Source organism: Oncorhynchus mykiss, chromosome 8 (assembly GCF_057628025.1).
Source record: "Oncorhynchus mykiss isolate SJ-2025 chromosome 8, ASM5762802v1, whole genome shotgun sequence".
NCBI classification, from domain to species: Eukaryota; Metazoa; Chordata; class Actinopteri; order Salmoniformes; family Salmonidae; genus Oncorhynchus; species Oncorhynchus mykiss.
Genome location: NC_143029.1, coordinates 24987962 through 25006721, shown reverse-complemented (window position 1 = coordinate 25006721; position 18760 = coordinate 24987962). Strand labels below are relative to the sequence as shown.

At 43.8% G+C, this 18760-nt stretch overlaps 1 protein-coding gene and 1 long non-coding RNA gene across 4 annotated transcripts in view; one reads left to right on the top strand and one right to left on the bottom strand.

Moving 5' to 3' along the window:
* The window catches only part of LOC110529656 (nuclear receptor coactivator 1), a 100440-nt gene that overhangs the window by 18537 nt on the left and 63143 nt on the right, over positions 1 to 18760 (top strand). Inside the window, exon 1 of one of the 3 annotated variants that reach the window (XM_021612062.3) lies at positions 4400 to 4750. The exons of the other annotated variants lie outside the window; for them this stretch is intronic. The gene's annotated coding sequence lies outside the window, so the exon portion shown is untranslated. Of the gene's footprint in view, positions 1 to 4399; positions 4751 to 18760 lie in introns of those variants that run through there. 3 annotated transcript variants of the gene reach the window in all.
* LOC149981465 (uncharacterized) lies at positions 13863 to 15949 on the bottom strand. The gene is made up of 2 exons (XR_016497695.1): positions 15883 to 15949; positions 13863 to 15605 (listed from the first exon to the last, which is right to left on the bottom strand). It is a non-coding gene; the product is annotated as an uncharacterized LOC149981465 (long non-coding RNA).

The window sequence follows — 18760 nt, the reverse complement described above, 5'->3', positions numbered from 1 at the left end:
TCTTCAGTAAAAAGGTGCCCTAACAGCTGTCTGAAATGCCCTAGACTGAGGCACCGATTCCTCCCGAAAGGGATTATACATGGAGTTTGAACTGCATAGTTCATTCTCAACAGAAGATTCATCAAAACTGGTATAAAAAAAAAAAAACCACACTGACTTACCCCCCCCCCCCCCTCTCTCTCCCCCTCACCTGTCTGTGCTTAAAGATTAGCTGTGTTTCGGTAGTTAACAGCTCCTCAGTTGTTGCCATGGGAACGTGAAATCTGACCCAGCCTGCTCTTATCTACTGTATTGCACTACGCAATGAAATCGACTGAATCATTTACAGTATGTCGTTGCATGACTGAATCATTTACAGTATGTCGTTGCATGACTGAATCATTTGTACAAATGTACATTTCAATTGATTTCATGATATTGTATATTTCCTTTGGCAAAGGTTTAGTATTTTTCCTTTAGAATAACACCAAGTCAAGTTTCATCATAAGACACTTACATTAACAGTGATTATGTAACATAAGTGCGGTCTTGTTATTTCTTTGGGTTTCCTTTATACCGTAAATTTTGAAGATCCACTTTTTGTATAGCAAACACAGTCCTGTTAGAAAACTGGTTCATCATGAAGTAACCCACTGGGCACACATGTCCGTTCAATGTCCAGTTTGGTTTTACATTTGGTTGAGTTGTCAACTAATGTGAATTCAACATGAAATGAACACCATAATGTCACCATGTCATTGGATTTATTATAGGTTAAGAGAAAGACTTCCCTTCCTCTGATGACTTCAAATGAGTCAGGGTCCCAACTTAGGCTACTGTTGAGGGTTAAAATAGCATAATACCCAAGGTGCAAAACATTTTCACTTAGGTTCCCCAAAAGGCTAGGGCTGGCTCTGACACACGTGCCACTGAGGCCCCTCATGATGTGTTCATATCTTTTGTGGCCCCCACCCCCCATTAAAGTTGCCCATCCCTGAACTGAAGAGTACTATCTACATACTCATGGCTATTCATGGCTATATGATTAGCCATTCCCATTTTAAGATGACTCAATGAATCAATACCATTTTCTTTCAAGACGTTGCAGGGTGGATGGGTTGCTTAGAAAAGTGGCTGAATTAACGGCCAGCGTGTCTTCACTACCTCACCATAAGATGGGTCTGTCTCTTTCTGCGTTTAATGGGTCTTCAATCTAATTTTAAGAGAGCCAATTAGTTCAGCCCAAATGATTGGTGTTTTCTCTGAGGGCTATAGCACTAATGAAAGTGTGAGATGTCGCACACACACACAAACACAACGTGGTGCACATACACAAACACACTTACACACTGCCACCATTTGCATCTCGGGCCTGTGACTTCTCACCCCCGTCCTGCTGCTCTGCTCTGTGTGCGTGAAGTCCAAAACTGCTCTGAGTCTCACAACACAGCAGAATGATCTACTCTAATCACCTAGGCGGGTCACACTCACAGCTCACCAGGTGTCTGACAAGGATCTGAGCGTTGTATTGATGAGCTACTTTCTTATCTGCTCCTCAGTCTCATCATTAAGCTAAGCCTGAATTCCAGTATTGGGAGTCAGTGGGACTGAGCAATGCTGCTTGTATACCTGGCTTGTTATCATGCAGAGTGAGTGTGGGTGTAGATGCAGGATATGTGCCACTGATGTACTTGTTCTGTACTGCAGGGATCCTGTGATGTAAAAAGCCATACCTTTAGACCAGGGCTGTCAAAGTTTAGAAATAGCCGCACCCTATTCCTTTTCTCAACCTGGCACAGTCAGAGCTCTACCATATTTTAGCCATACTAGCTGTTGCCATAACAATGGTCATAACTGTTGCCTAAAGTGTATGTAAAGCCAAAATGGCAGTTTTAAGTGGTGCCATAAGTGTCCATTCATGCCATGACCATTGCCTTAGCCCAAACCCATGCCCACGCCACAGCAACAACAGTTCCCATAGTCATTATCAGTGCCATTATCCATAAGCTTTAGCCAAGCATAATGTGTTGCATCATCCCCGGCCATAAGCTTCAGCCAACCAGAACTGTAGCCATAACTGGCTGTGTCCCCTAGACATTCTGGCAGGCAGGCTGCTGAAGTATCCTATGCTAGGCTGGGCCTGGCCCCTAGGAGCATGAGGAGAGGACTACTGCTGTACTGTAGCAGTATTGAGGAGCTCTGACTTCACCTGGCCATTTCCTCCTCTGGGTAAACATCCTAAATCGGGGTGTAAACGGGGGGGAGCAATACTTTGAGGGGCACGGAGGGTAGGGGGCCAGTCTTGACTCCCTGTCCCCCGGGCTGTCTCCATCCCCGCCTCAGGTGCTAGGCCTGTCTTGCAGGTAGGGGCCATCACATAGGCCTAGCTGTCACCTGTCTGACACCTCACCTAGCTGTAGCCCGCAGGGAATGCTTTACGATCCACTGCTACGTTCATACACACGCGTACGTGTTGCTACACAGGGCAACATGGCACTATATCCATGACTCATTATTATTTGTATTCCTTATTTTACCAAGTGAGTTGGCTGAGAATGAATTCCCATTTACAACAACAACCTGGGGAAAGTTATTTAAAAAAAAAAAAAAAAAAAAAGTAATGACACAGCCTACAAAATGTATAAGCAAGCAAAAAACAAACAATATTTTTTTTATTTATTTTTTTTAAACATAGAATTATAAGAATCATTCTTCCTTAAAAAGGTGCTCACACAGCTGAACTGCCTCCGAGGCACCAGTTTCTCCAATTTCAGCCAACTCTGTAGACCGTCCCACAAGCAAGGTGCAAAATAGCTAAAGGCAGATTTACCTAACTCTGTTGAGATCAAAGGGACCTCCAGAGTTAGCCTGAGACGGTGTCTGATATCTTGTATTTCTGTAGGTTAACAGAGAAGTACGGTGGTAGTTTATGCAAAGGACTCTATAAACAAAAAAACGTGCAATGCATAGATCTACGATACTTCCAAGAGGATCAGCCTACTTCCCGATGCAGTGATGTGTGCTGAAACTATCGCCTGTGATAAAGTGTAATGCAGTATGATAAACTGCTCCAGTGGCAGCTGAATTCTTATAGACGATATTGCCATAGTCTACGTCCGGAATGAATGTCGACTGAATTATTTGTTTTCTGCTATTTAATGAAAGGGATGACCGATTCCTATAAATAAAGCACATTTTTATTTCTTAAGTAACTCATCAACATGCTTTTTGAGGGAAAGCCTATCATCTATCCAGATGCCTAGACATTTATAAGCGGAGACACGATCTATGAGGTTACCATCCAATGTATGCATAAATCATCAGATAAACGTTTACGTGATTTGGAAAATAACATATGCTTGCATTAAGTAGGAGATTGCGGTACGCCAGGCATTGAGTAATTATTTAAGTATGAGAGCGAGAGAGAGAGCGGGTGAGAATATTAGTGGTGTGGAGAATTGACTTCTCCTAATTTTAAATCAGGAACTAGGATGTCTCAGAGTGGGGTCTGAAGAAGGGCAGGTCTGTGAGTGTGAGCAGGTACTGTGTGTGTGTGTGTGACAGCCAAGCAGGCTGATTAATGAGGGGGACTAGCTGAAGAATGAGGGCCTGTTAGAGGGAGACATGAGACCTGGGGGTCTGTTGGGTGGTGAAGGGCTCTGGCCCAATCCGGCCTTTCAGACAGAAACAAACGCAAGAGACCGGGGTGCAGCTCTAGCGACGATGAGGAGGATCAGGTTGGTAACGTGACACCCCGGGGGAAGTGGGTCTTTCTATGGAGACGTGGCCAAATGAGGCATGAAGCATACACAGAATTGTTGAAATTCTGTGTGTTTACTGATGTTATTTTTAAAGTGACATGATTTGTGTTTCTGTCTTACAGTGCTGACCCACATTTTGAGGTCCCTTAAAAAATTCACACAACGTATGTGGATGGTCCTTAATTCTACAACTGCCTCCGTTTTGATTACTGCTGTAATTTGAAACAATTTGTTTGCAAGCCATTCAGGATACAGTGGAGTGTAGATAAAGCGGTGCTTTGAGTCATACATACAGGCCCAGCTAGGCCTGTGTTACTGCATTCAGGCAAACCGTATACATTCTCCTGCTGTGTCCTATATTTCAGGGAGGAGGGACTCGGCAACAGTGACTGAGCAGCTTCTCATGGAGCAAACCATTTCAGCCAGGGTGAGTGGGAGGGGGGAGTCCTGTGTGCAGTAAAGCATGGGGGATAAGTCCGTTCCTAAAGCGTGCGCGGTTAAGCTCCCCAAGGCTCCTCCACGAGGGGTCTCTCCTTGTGAACTGTCTTCTCGCTTCCGCAGAGTCTCCCTCACTCCATTCACAGTGCTTGGGGACTGAGTTCATAACCACCTCCCCCTCTTTTTCGCTCCGTGGTGGGCTGTCCTTCTCTCTTATTGCCATACATCGCTGTTCTGTCTGTGAGGGAGGTGATTAGAGTACCCTGGTGTGAGCGAACGAGCGAGGCCTGGAAAGCTCAGTTAAAGAGAGGAGACATGGAGATAGCAGCCAGCCTGTGGAATGGAGAGCTTGTGGCGGTGTTCTGCCTCTCCCAAAACCCATGCTGTTGGACGAGTTAGTGCTCTGGCCGTGGACTGCAGCTTCTTCTTTTGCTCTCAGCCCACTCCTTGAGGCTGCTGCCTGGCACCTGCTTGTTCCTCCTCTGACTGACTGACTGCTGGGCTCCTCTACGTCACACACACATACACATATAGGCCAACGCTAGGCCGAGCTTAGCTGAGCTGGGCTTCAGGTGCGTGGATCTCTTACTGGATTACTCCTATTTTCTCTTCTCTCACTTTCTCTCTTTACTTTTGGCTTGAGCTAGTTGTTTACATTTTAGGCTACAGTGTATGTATGTGGTCTGTTGTTTTTGTGTGTGTGTTTTCTGAATAATGAGTGGGGGGGTGGGGCAAAGGGCCTCTTGATATTTGTGTTTCGGAATGAGTGACTAGGTAGCTACATGTTTTGCAGAGTGTCGTTGGAGGTGTGTGTTTTAGTTTTTCTCAGCCAGCATTGAGCTTTAGGTGAGGAGAGAGGGATTTGTGAGACTTGCAAAGGTTACTCCTGTGTGTGTGTGTGTGTGTGTGTGTGTGTGTGTGTGTGTGTGTGTCTCTAAACCTACCTTGGATTTAGCTTCTTTTTTTCCCCACTCCACAGCATGATGAGTTTTTGCTCAGCTCTAGCCTGACCATGTGGTTTCAGGGGCCGTCACATGGGCTGCATTTTTGTCATGTAATTCAGATGTCTAAATGTTATTCAGTTAGCTCATACTAGCCTATGTATTACATACTTATGACTCATCCACCTAATAGATGGGCTAGTTGTTTAGCAACAAAACCGATGTGTGCAAAACAGACTGGTCGGCATAGATTATTGACATGTAAACTATATTTTGTCTCCAATGTTTATTGAAAACAAATACATTTGCCCAACTGAGCACTTGTCTCTTATACATTGTTAGTTGTTGGTTAGCTACTTTAGTGAATCTTAGCCATATTAGCATTGATGTGAAATCAGTCAAAACACCTCAAAACAAGACATGGTATCAAGAACAAGATGAAACTAGCTGAAACAAGTCACTTATGTTTGTTGTCATTATTGGTAGCTATCTGGCCATCCAGAATCACAACAACTCAGTCTTCTGCCCCATTGAAGCATGCACATCGTTTTTCGTGACGTTCAGCTAACCTATCTATTATAGTGCTATGTATTATTGTACTGGACTATATCTTTGGGCAACATTGTGATGCGTTGTGCAGACCTCACTACCCTCTGGAGAGCCTTACGGTCCTTTGTTTTGTTGATGTTGAGTGAGAGGTTGTTTTTCCTGTCACCGCACTCCGAGGGCCCTCACCTCCTCCCTGTAGGCCGTCTCGTCGTTTTTGGTAATCAAGCCTACCACTGTAGTGTCGTCTGCAAACTTGATGATTTGAGTTGGAGGCGTGCCTGGCCACGCACTCGTGGGTGAACAGGGAGTACAGGAGAGGGCTCAGAACACACCCTTGTGGGGCCCCAGTGTTGAGGATCAGCGGGGTGGAGATGTTGTTACCTACCCTCACCACCTGGGGGGCGGCCCGTCAGGAAGTCCAGTACCCAGTATGGTCCTTGACTAGTCTCTCAAAGCACTTCATGATGACCGAAGTGAGTGCTGCGGGGCGGTAGTCATTTAGCTGTTACCTTATCTTTCTTGGGAACAGGAACAATGGTGGCCCTCTTGAAGCATGTGGGAACAGCAGACTTGGATAAAGATTGATTGAATATGTCCGTAAACACACCAGCCAGCTGGTCTGCGCATGTTCTGAGAACGCGGCTGGGGATGCCATCTGGGCCTGCAGCCTTGCGAGGGTTAACACGTTTAAATGTTTTACTCATGCCGGCTGCAGTGAAGGAGAGCCCGCAGGTTTTGGTAGCGGGCCGTGTCAGTGGCACTGTATTGTCCTCAAAGTGAGCAAAGAAGCTGTTTAGTCTGTCTGGAAGCAAGACATCCTGGTCCACGATGGGGCTGGTTTTCTTTTTGTAATCCGTGATTGACTGTAGACCCTGCCACATACCTCTTGTGTCTGAGCCGTTGAATTGCAACTCTACTTTGTCTCTATACTGACGCTTGGCTTGTTTGATTGGCTTGAGGATGGAATAGCTACACTGTTTGTATTCGGTCATGTTTCCAGTCACCTTGCCCTGATTAAAAGCAGTGGTTCGCACTTTCAGTTTCGCGCGAATGCTGCTAACAATCCAGTTCCTGGTTGGGGAATGTTTTAATAGTTGCAGTGGGTACGACATCGCCAATGCACTTGCTAATGAACTCGCTCACCGAATCAGCGTATTCGTCAATGTTGTTGTTTGACGCAATGCGGAACATATCCCAATCCACGTCATCAAAGCATCCTTGAAGCGTGGAATCAGATTGGTCGGACCAGCGTTGAACAGACCTTAGAGCTTCCTGTTTTAGTTTCTGTCTATAGGATGTAAGCAACAAAATGGAGTCGTGGTCAGCTTTTCCGAAAGGAAAGGCTGGACATGTCTTCTTAGGAAAAATAATAAATAGTACACAGAGCCTGCATACCAGTACAACATTATTTTAATTTACTCACGTGAAGAACAAGGCTTTATGTAGCCATTCAAAAGCAGCCTAGCCTTGTGTTTGTGAGAGAAAAACGCATATATGCGAGCTTAGTGGTTTGTGACGAGTGCCATCATGCCCTATGTTGTGTGACTGAGAGAGCACTTCAGCTGTGGCCGTATGGGCAGACCAATACACAGACAGGAAGGGCTGTTTTGGGGTTGTGACTAGATGGTATACAGCTATGGACAGGACAGAAGTCATTCTCTCGTTGTTATGGCAACAGAACTTGCTAGCTAAGTTAGTTAGCTAGCTAGAGTCCCTAGGCGATGACCACAAATATACTTTTAACTAACTGGTTTCCCCATTCATATGTGATGACAGCTACTTTAGTGTTTATATGGATGTCCGGTGACATGTCACTTTGCTAACATTTCTGCCCTCTAAACACGACGACAAGGCAAGCCAGTGCGAATGACCAGTGCACCGTTGTGCTTCCCAACGTGAGGTGCTTCCCACTAGGAAGCTGTATCACGGTGTCACCGGCATTATCAGGATTTTATTTCATGTAGCCTACACGAGAAATAACTAATATTTGTAACCATCTCAATGTCACCGTGATAGTCTACTAATGGGGAGAGCATGAACAGCAACAACACCGGGACACAGTGTCCCACACTCTCACTTGCCAAGCACTATTGTTTCGCACCGGCTTTGGAAGTAGCTAGTAGCCACTATCAGGGAGTCGGTCACAGTAAGCACGCATACAATGCATACAAGCAACAGTACACTCATCAAGTACTTTCAGAAAAAATAAACAATCGTCCGTTTTATTTACTGAAACTGTAAAAAAAAAATATTTGTAAAAAATTGTGTGTAAAACTAACAATTTTAATCCGACTCTGGCTTCATAACCTCAGTCAAAACCTTTGTGGTAAATTTGTCCGTAGCTGTATACCATCTATCTCAACCTCGTTTTGGCGAAGTGGCTCCGCTCAGCCACAATTTTCATGCACATCACCTCTTCCTTTAAAGTGTTGTGGTGACAAAGTGGCAATAGAGCAGTGTAATTTGCCCATTGTCACCAGGCCAGGGGATAACCTAGTGACTGAGTGAGTTCACCGCGTGTGTGTTTTCTGGGCTCGCTTACAGGAAGTAGGGCTCACAGGCATGCACAAGCGTTGCACAATTTCGAAAACTATATTATTCAATTATTGCACAACACTGCTCGCGCACCAACGAGCGTCTGCGTTGCCAAGGGCTTAAATAGAAGTCAGTTCTATTTCTGACGCAGATCGCGCTGCAAGTCCTGCCTCTCCCATCTCCTCATTGGTTTATAGAAGCAGGTACCCACGCTCCATCTCCTCATTGGTTATACCCATGTGGGTGACTGAAAGACGAACAAGGTTGGTGGTGGTAATGCACCTAATTTATGAAAGTTGCCAATCGCAATATAAAGTTAAGAGAAGAAAAGGCCTAGGAGGAGAGATGACTAGAAACAATTCGGTGTACCATTTTGTGTGTGGATTAATTGCCGGAGTAGAGGACCTTTTGTGCATTTCAGGTAAAATAACAACTTAATGTTTATATCCCAGGATAAATTAGCAAGCAACAGAAGCTAGCTAAATAGGACAAATTAGCTAGCCAGCTAGCTAGCTATATTGCCATAAAGGTTTAATAATGCTTTTCGACCTGTCCCCAAATTAATGTAATTGGTTTAAAGTTTATTTTAATATTTTAACCTGCATGTCGGCCCCGCTCTGCTCTGTTGCCAGTGAATTAAGGATTCAGAAATCAGCGAAGCGTGGACAAATTCATTGTTTTATTGAAAGTGTATTGGCTAAATGAGCTATTTTTGTTAAGTACTATCGGTTTTGAGTCAGTAAATATGCACTTTTTCACCAAAATATGTGTGATTATTTTATATACAGTACCAGTCAAAAGTTTGGACACACCTACTCATTCCACGGTTTTACTTTATTTTTTACTATTTTCTACATTGTAGAATAATAGTGAAGACATCAAACTATGAAATAACACATATGGAATCATGTAGTAACCAAAACCGTGTTAAACAAATCTAAATATATTTTGTATGAGGTTCTTCAAAGTAGCCACCCTTGATAACAACTTTGCACACGCTTAGCATTCTCTCAACCAGCTTCGTGAGGCAGTCATCTGGAATGCATTTCAATTAACAGATGTGCCTTGTTAACTTAATTTGTGGAATTTCTTAATTTCGAAATACATTTCTGCCAATCAGTTGTGTTGTGACAAGGTAGGGGTGGTATACAGAAGATTGCCCTATTTTGTAAAATACCAAGTCCATATTATGGCAAGAACAGCTCACATAAGCAAAGAAAAATGACTATCCATCATTACCTTAAGACATGATAAAACTGTCTCATGAGGACCGCCACAGGAAAGGAAGACCCAGAGTTGCCTCTGCTGCAGAGGATGAGTTCATTAGAGTTAGCAGCCTCAGAAATTGCAGCCCAAATAAATGCTTCAGAGTTCAAGTCATAGACACTTCTCAACATCAACTGTTCAGAGGAGACAGCGTGTGTGAACAGCTAATCAATTGTCTACACAGACTATTTGCATTGCCCCCCTCCTCTTTTATGCTGCTGCTACTCTCTGTTTATTATCTATGCATAGTCACTTTAACTCTACCTACATGTACATATTACCTCAATTACCCCGACTAATCGGTGCCCCCGCACATTGACTTTGTACCGGTACCCCCTGTATATAGCCTCACTATTGTTATTTTACTGCTACTCTAATTATTTTGTTACTTTTATTTCTTATTTTTTCTTAACCATTTCTTAACCAATTTAAGAAAATTAAGTGTTAAGGGCTTGTAAGTAAATATTTCACTGTAAGTTCTGATTATTCCTGTTATATTCAACAAATAACATTTGATTTGAATCAGGCCTTCATGCAAAGAAACCACTAGTCAAGGACACAAATAAGAAAAAGACACTTCCTTGGGCCAAGAAACACAAGCAATGGACGTTAGACCGGTCCTTTGGTCTGATGAGTCCAAATTTGAGATTTTTGGTTCCAACGCGCCGTCTTTGTGAGACGCAGAGTTGGTGAACTGATAATCTCCGCATGTGTGGTTCCCACCGTGAAGCATGAGGAGGTGTGGGGGCGCTTTGCTGGTGACACTGTCTGTGATTTATTTAGAATTTAAGGCACACTTAACCAGCATGGCTACCACAGCATTCTGCAATACGCCATCCCATCTGATTTGGGCTTAGTGGGACTATGACCCAATATACCTCCTGGCTGTGTAAGGGCCATTTGACCAAGAAGGAGAGTGATGGAGTGCTGCATCAGATGGCCTCCACAATCAACCGGCCTCAACCCAAGCAGCCAACAAGTGCTCAGCATATGTGGGAACTCCATCAAGACTGTTGGAATAGCATTCCAGGTGAAGCTGGTTGAGAAAATACCAAGTGTGCAAAGCTGTCATGAAGACAAGGGGTGGCTACTAAAATACATTTTGATTTCTTTAACACTTTTTTTGGTTACTACATGATTCCAGAGTGTGTGTTATGTGTTATTTCATAGTTTTGACGTCTTTACTATTATTCTACAATGTAGATAATAGTAAAAAATTAAGAAAAACCCTTGCATGAGTATGTGTGTCCAAATTCTTGACTGGTAACATAATTATTTAATGTATCCGACTGCCACAGCAGCGGAGATTGGTAACAACTGCGCATGTGCTCTTGGAGGAATCCCTATTTAGGAACGGCACGTCACACTCTTATTTTTTCAGCAGTGACGTGAAGACAGCGGTAAACATTCATTATACAAAGCAAACAACAACCTACACATTTGTCTGTTGACAGTGGTGTCATCTAACTATATTCATTTTGAGCCGAGTATTCGTACGAAGAATTTAGGCAAATGGAGCTTCAGATGGTCACTGCTGCTCTAGCTGCTGCAGCAGCTGGGCCACAGCCACAACCCATCCCCAGGATCAACACAGACTGGTGGCGCAGTTGTGGCAATTGCGCTCCAGTGCCGACAGATGAGGGAAGTTTTTGCTGCAGAGAATTCTAATACATGACTACACAGAAATGGAGGAACGTAATGATGATGAGAAACAGTTTGTTTTCTTTTGCGACCATGCGGATTTTGCATCCCACACAAACTCTGGGGTACTTGAAACATTTTCCGTCACTCAGAAAAGGAATTGGAGACACAAACCTGATTTTATGAAAGAAAGCGAGCAGAATGCGATAACATTTTCAATTTTATTATATTCTGCAATGTAAGGTAAAAGTATTGTCTCTCCAACCCCCTTTCTCATAAATACATAAGGCAGATATGCTAACCTGTAGAGATCCTAGGCCTATATGTCTACATGATATGATGCACTGGCAATAACACAAGAACGCTGGGAACTTCAAGGATCAGGTTGAATACCTCCTTTGTCACTGAAGCATTTGCTACACGCAGCTTCAGGAGTATTTACACTACCGGTCAAAACTTTTAGAACACCTACTCATTCAAGGGTTTTTCTTTATTTTTACTATTTTCTACATTGTAGAATACTAGTGAAGACATCGAAACTATGAAATAACACATGGAATCATGTAGTAAGCAAAAAAAAGAGTTAAACAAATCAAAATATATTTGAGTTTCTTAAAATAACTACCCTTTGCCTTGATGACAGCTTTGCACACTGTTGGCATTCTCTCAACCAACTTCACCTGGAATGCTTTTCCAACAGTCTTGAATTTCCCACATATACTGAGCACTTGTTGGCTGTTTATCCTTCACTCTGCGGTCCGACTCATCCCAAACTATCTCAATTGGGTTGAGGTCGGGTGATTGTGGAGGCCAGGTCATCTGATGCAGCACTCCATCACTCTCCTTGGTCAAATGGCTCTTACACAGCCTGGAGGCGTGTTTGGTCATTGTCCCGTTGAAAAACAAATGATAGTCCCACTAAGCGCAAATCCGATGGGATGGTGTATCCCTGCAGAATGCTGTGGTAGCCATGCTGGTTAAGTGTGCCTTGAATTCTAAATAAATCACAGACAGTGTCACGAGCAATGCACCATCACACCACCACCACCTCCATGCTTCACGGTGGGAAATACACATGCGGAGATCATCTGTTCACCCACACCGTGTCGCTCATAAACACGGCGGTTGGATCCAAAAATCTCAAATTTGGAGTCATCAGACCAAAGGACAGATTTCCACCGGTCTAATGTCCATTGCTCGTGTTTCTTGGCCCAAGCAAGTCACTTCTTATTGGTGTCCTTTAGTAGTGGTTTCTTTGCAGAAATTTGACCATGGCCTGGTTCATGCAGTCTCCTCTGAACAGTTGATGTTGAGATGTGTCTGTTACTTGAACTCAGTGAAGCATTTATTTGAGCTGCAATGTCTGAGGATGGTAACTGTAATGAACTGTAATCCTCTGCAGCAGAGTTAACTCTGGGTCTTCTTTTACTGTGGTCCTCATGAGAGCCAGTTTCATCATAGTGCTTGATGTTTTTTTCGACTGCACTTGAAGAAACTTTCAAAGTTCTTGAAATTTTCCGTATTGAATGACATTCATGTCTTAAAGTAATAAAGGATTGTTGTTTCCAGAGGTGGGACCAAGTCATTGTTTTACAAGTCACAAGTAAGTCTCAAGTCTTAGCACTCAAGTCCCAAGTCAAGACAGGCAAGTCCGAGTCAAGACCGTCAAGTATCAAGTCAAGTCTCAAGTCCTAATCTTTGAGTTTCGAGTCCTAAACAAGTCATAATGTGCTCTTCACCAAATGTAATACCATTTCATATTTTTAACAAGAGTAAGTTAGTATATTACATTTATGCAAATCATGAATGCTAATAAAATATCTATACATTTTTTACTTTCCAAATAAACGTTATATTTCCATGGAAATACATGGGTAGCCATGAGAAAGACCCCCCCCCCCCCCCACCCCAATAGTGATCGACTATCGAGTATTGCTATGTGGCGCAATCGGGCGATGTATGCTTGTACACAATCGCCCAACCTTAACATACACACACACACACAGACACTCACTCTGGGTGGTTACATTAGGCTAACGTATGTCAATGGTTTTAGGAATAGCAGTAACACCAGGCAGGATTTAGGCTACCAACTGCCTAGCCAGTTGTAGCTCAATCTTGGGTGCAATGATCACGTTCCCGCACTGACTGACTGTGTGGAGGCTCATTGATTTAACGTTACGTTAGCCTACACTAGTAAAGTAATAAAATATATAGCGGTCGGCTTCAAATGTCGAACAAAGTTGGAAATTGTTGCGCCTCTGTCTGTAATTTTCTTCAAGTTTTGCAAGTTGCAGTCTGTTTTTTGTTGATACAGCATAGTCTTTATCTGAAAAGAACATTTTTGGGCATCATCTTTCCAAGGGCTCCATCTGAATTCACCCACCAACGTTCCTGTGGAATGCTACATTTTCTCAGCTGGCACAATTTGATTGGCTGCTGTCCGATTCAAACTCTAATCCGTTAAATGAAGAGTTGATGCGGTGCACACGTTTTTTTTTAATAGCAACATTTTCTAATATTTGGGCTTGAGGAGGGTATCAAGTCAGGTCAAGTCATAAGGCTCAAGTCCAAGTCAAGTCACGAGTCATTGGTTTTAAAGTCAGTCGAGTTGCAAGTCAGTATACAGTGCCTTGCGAAAGTATTCGGCCCCCTTGAACTTTGCGACCTTTTGCCACATTTCAGGCTTCAAACATAAAGATATAAAACTGTATTTTTTTGTGAAGAATCAACAAGTGGGACACAATCATGAAGTGGAACGACATTTATTGGATATTTCAAACTTTTTTAACAAATCAAAAACTGAAAAATTGGGCGTGCAAAATTATTCAGCCCCTTTACTTTCAGTGCAGCAAACTCTCTCCAGAAGTTCAGTGAGGATCTCTGAATGATCCAATGTTGACCTAAATGACTAATGATGATAAATACAATCCACCTGTGGTTAGAGCGTTGGACTAGTAACTGGAAGGTTGCTAGTTCAAACCCCTGAGCTGACAAGGTACAAATCTGTCGTTCTGCCCCTGAACAGGCAGTTAACCCACTGTTCCTAGGCAGTCATTGAAAATAAGAATTTGTTCTTAACTGACTTGCCTAGTTAAATAAAGGTAAAATAAATAAAACTCTAAACCAATAGTTAATAGGTAATTTGGCCGAACACTTTCAATAAAACATCAAATTTGTCCACACTGAATTATGAATTCACTGGCAACGGAGCAGAGCGAGGCCTGCATCCAGCAACGTCATGAGTCCAGTGACCAGTTTTTTTTGCAGCTGTTTCAGTACAACACTACAGGGAGGGAGAGGGCAAACCTAGTTTTAATGTATGGAATCACTTGGGAGTTTCTGGATTTTGGATACATTTATCCTTTAAGTGTGATTTACATTTTTTTTTATGATAAATGACTAGCTAGCCAGCAAGATAACGTTAGCTAAATTGCACCTTAGTATCAGATTATCAGGATTTCACAAATATATAGGCCCACATTATATAGGCCAACAAAGTCCGAACTGTCTGGATCTCACGTTTATGTTTTTATCTAAACATAATCCCCCATTAATACCATTTCGTAGGTTGCTTAGCTATGTGTTTGTGTGTTCATGCGTCCCAAGTCCAGTCTACATGGTTGCTCTCCATTGTGAAAATAATATGTTGTTGTAGCCTGTGTGGCTGTTTACATACAGAACAGTATATTTGCCTCGGCCCTCGCCTGTATTTGCCTGTTTTCAGTTCAGTCGGTGAGTTCAATATGGGATTGTGTTTGAGAGAGCTAGGACTGTCAGTCTTCCTTTAGTAGAGACCCTGACCCTCTACCTCAAGCTGGCAATAGTTCACTTATCATTAATCAAAGAGAACATACATGGTTCTGGTGTTAAACAGAGTAAACCTATTAAAAGGTGTAGAAATGGATTCACAACAGCAATGTGTGGTTTTGTTTGTGGTGAGATGAATAAGCAATTCAAGCATTGTACCAGAACACTGTTAGTCAAGCAGTACTGAATACGGTTCATTTTATGGCAGGCTGTTGTTAATAATTGGCTCATTTGGATATATTTGGCTGTTTTCAATGCATAACACTTAGTTGTTCCTTTTCAGGTTTAGAAGAAGTGACTGCTAAATGCGAACTCCCAATCATATAAGCTGGTTGCATAGCTAGCATACAGAGATCGGTGGTGGTAGTCAGTTGTTTTTTGCTGGGGGGCAACGAGGAGATTCGGGATCCCCCCCCCCCACACACACGTTTCCATGGCATTTCCATTGTTTGGATCGAATTCCATTGAACTCTACCGCATCTGTAGGTGAGCGAGACCAAGCCATAAGGCCTAGCCTTGTGCAGTGCAAAGGTGTTGCTGACTGTCGTCCTTCAAGGACCAGCCTGAGCAACTCACCCACATTCCAGACCCGGACAGCAGCTATCACAGTCCCAGATAACTAGCCATGCTAGAGGGGACAGGAGCAAAGCTGAGCCTGAACAGAACGTTGCCCCAAACCACAGATCTAGAATCAGAGAGAGGGAATGGTTTATTTTAAATTCAATAAGGTGACATTACATAGTATTAATGGCAGCTAATGCAGAATTATTTGGCACAATTTACACTAGTCATAAATACACAATAGAGCTGGAATGGCTGAACCTGGCATGAAAGTGACATACATCACAGTTGATTCATGATTTGCCTCATGGGTGTTAGTCCTGGGGGATTTGTTTTCATAGTGATAATCATTATTTGTTTGTAGATCAGTTCATTGACTGGCACTACCATTTATTATTTACCTTGGCTGAGAGAGCATGCTGCTAGTGGACTCAGTGAGTTGGATGCATGCAGGCACCGAAGCAGTACTGTTGGTAGGAACACAGAATAGAGATACAGTACTGTAGGTAAGAACACTTCACAGGGATACAGTACTGTTGGTAAGAACACTTCACAGGGATACAGTACTGTAGGTAAGAACACTTCACAGGTATACAGTACTGTAGGTGAGAACACTTCACAGGGACACAGTACTGTAGGTAAGAACACTTCACAGGGATACAGTACTGTAGGTAAGAACACTTCACAGGGATACAGTACTGTAGGTAAGAACACTTCACAGGGATACAGTACTGTAGGTAAGAACACTTCACAGGGATACAGTACTGTAGGTAAGAACACTTCACAGGGATACAGTACTGTAGGTAAGAACACTTCACAGGGATACAGTACTGTAGGTAAGAACACTTCACAGGGATACAGTACTGTAGGTAAGAACACTTCACAGGGATACAGTACTGTAGGTAAGAACACTTCACAGGGATACAGTACAGTAGGTAAGAACACTTCACAGGGATACAGTACTGTAGGCAGGAACACTTCACAGGGATACAGTACTGTAGGCAGGAACACAGAATAGAGATACAGTACTGTAGGTAAGAACACTTCACAGGGATACAGTACTGTAGGCAGGAACACTTCACAGGGATACAGTACTGTAGGTAAGAACACTTCACAGGGATACAGTACTGTTGGTAGGAACACTTCACAGGGATACAGTACTGTAGGCAGGAACACTTCACAGGGATACAGTACTGTAGGCAGGAACACTTCACAGGGATACAGTACTGTAGGCAGGAACACTTCACAGGGATACAGTACTGTTGGTAGGACACTTCACAGGGATACAGCACTGTAGGTAAGAACACAGAGATGTGTTCAAACCTCTGCGCTGTGACTAGTTAAATTAAGGTTACATTTAAAAACAATGAGCTACAGCGGACTGGGCTGACCCTAAATACAGCTGCCTGCACATCAAATGAGCTGCAGCGGACTGGGCTGACCCTAAATACAGCTGCCTGTACATCAAATGAGCTGCAGCGGACTGGGCTGACCCTAAATACAGCTGCCCGCACATCAAATGAGCTGCAGTGGACTGGGCTGACCCTAAATACAGCTGCCTGCACATCAAATGAGCTGCAGTGGACTGGGCTGACCCTAAATACAGCTGCCTGTACATCAAATGAGCTGCAGTGGACTGGGCTGACCCTAAATACAGCTGCCTGTACATCAAATGAGCTGCAGTGGACTGGGCTGACCCTAAATACAGCTGCCTGCACATCAAATGAGCTACAGCGGACTGGGCTGACCCTAAATACAGCTGCCTGCACATCAAATGAGCTGCAGCGGACTGGGCTGACCCTAAATACAGCTGCCTGTACATCAAATGAGCTGCAGTGGACTGGGCTGACCCTAAATACAGCTGCCTGCACATCAAATGAGCTGCAGCGGACTGGGCTGACCCTAAATACAGCTGCCTGTACATCAAATGAGCTGCAGCGGACTGGGCTGACCCTAAATACAGCTGCCTGCACATCAATGAGCTGCAGCGGACTGGGCTGACCCTAAATACAGCTGCCTGTACATCAAATGAGCTGCAGCGGACTGGGCTGACCCTAAATACAGCTGCCTGTACATCAAATGAGCTGCAGCGGACTGGGCTGACCCTAAATACAGCTGCCTGTACATCAAATGAGCTGCAGCGGACTGGGCTGACCCTAAATACAGCTGCCCGCACATCAAATGAGCTGCAGTGGACTGGGCTGACCCTAAATACAGCTGCCTGCACATCAAATGAGCTGCAGCGGACTGGGCTGACCCTAAATACAGCTGCCTGTACATCAAATGAGCTGCAGCGGACTGGGCTGACCCTAAATACAGCTGCCTGCACATCAAATGAGCTGCAGTGGACTGGGCTGACCCTAAATACAGCTGCCTGTACATCAAATGAGCTGCAGCGGACTGGGCTGACCCTAAATACAGCTGCCTGCACATCAAATGAGCTGCAGTGGACTGGGCTGACCCTAAATACAGCTGCCTGCACATCAAATGAGCTGCAGTGGACTGGGCTGACCCTAAATACAGCTGCTTGCACATCAAATGCTAATTTCGGTGTAGATTTCTATCATGTCTGGAAACCATTGTTATGTGGCTTCAATGCCCGGCCTCAATGTAAAACGTATTTAGCTGGCCTCGGGGCTTGTGTTGGAGAATCTGGTTCATTAAGTTGAGCAGACCATTGTTTACTGTGGTTGGTTCTCACACACGTGCTCGTTAAATAATGGTCGACAACAGAGTCATCTCATTGACCACTGGCACCAAACTATCAGTGTCTGTATAAGTCTCATACATTAATATGGAAAGGCCCCATCTAGGCCTTTGCTCCCGAGTGGCGCAGTGGTCTAATGCACTAAAGGTGTCACTACAGACCCTGGTTCAATTCCAGGCTGTATCACAACTGGCCGTGATTGGGAGTCCCATAGGGCGGCTCACAATTGGCCCAGCGTCGCCCGGGTCAGGGTTTGGCCGGGGTAGACCGTCATTGTGAATAATAATTTGTTCTGAAATGACTTGCCTAGTAAAATAAAATAAAATAAAAATTGTCCTAAAGGCAAAATGGGCTGTAGGGAAATTTCAGAGGGTGAGATGTGAAGCTTTTGTTGCTGTTGTTTGTGGATGTGTGTGTGTGCATGCAGTGTTTTGGTATGTGTCTAAGTTAGTTACAGTCTTGTTTTGGCCTGTCTATGGTGCTGGTGTTTTGACTTCTGAGGTGTTTGTGTTGTTGTTTGCTGGACTGTTTATAAGGTATTACCTTTCCAGCCTGTGTTGAATTGTAAGGGG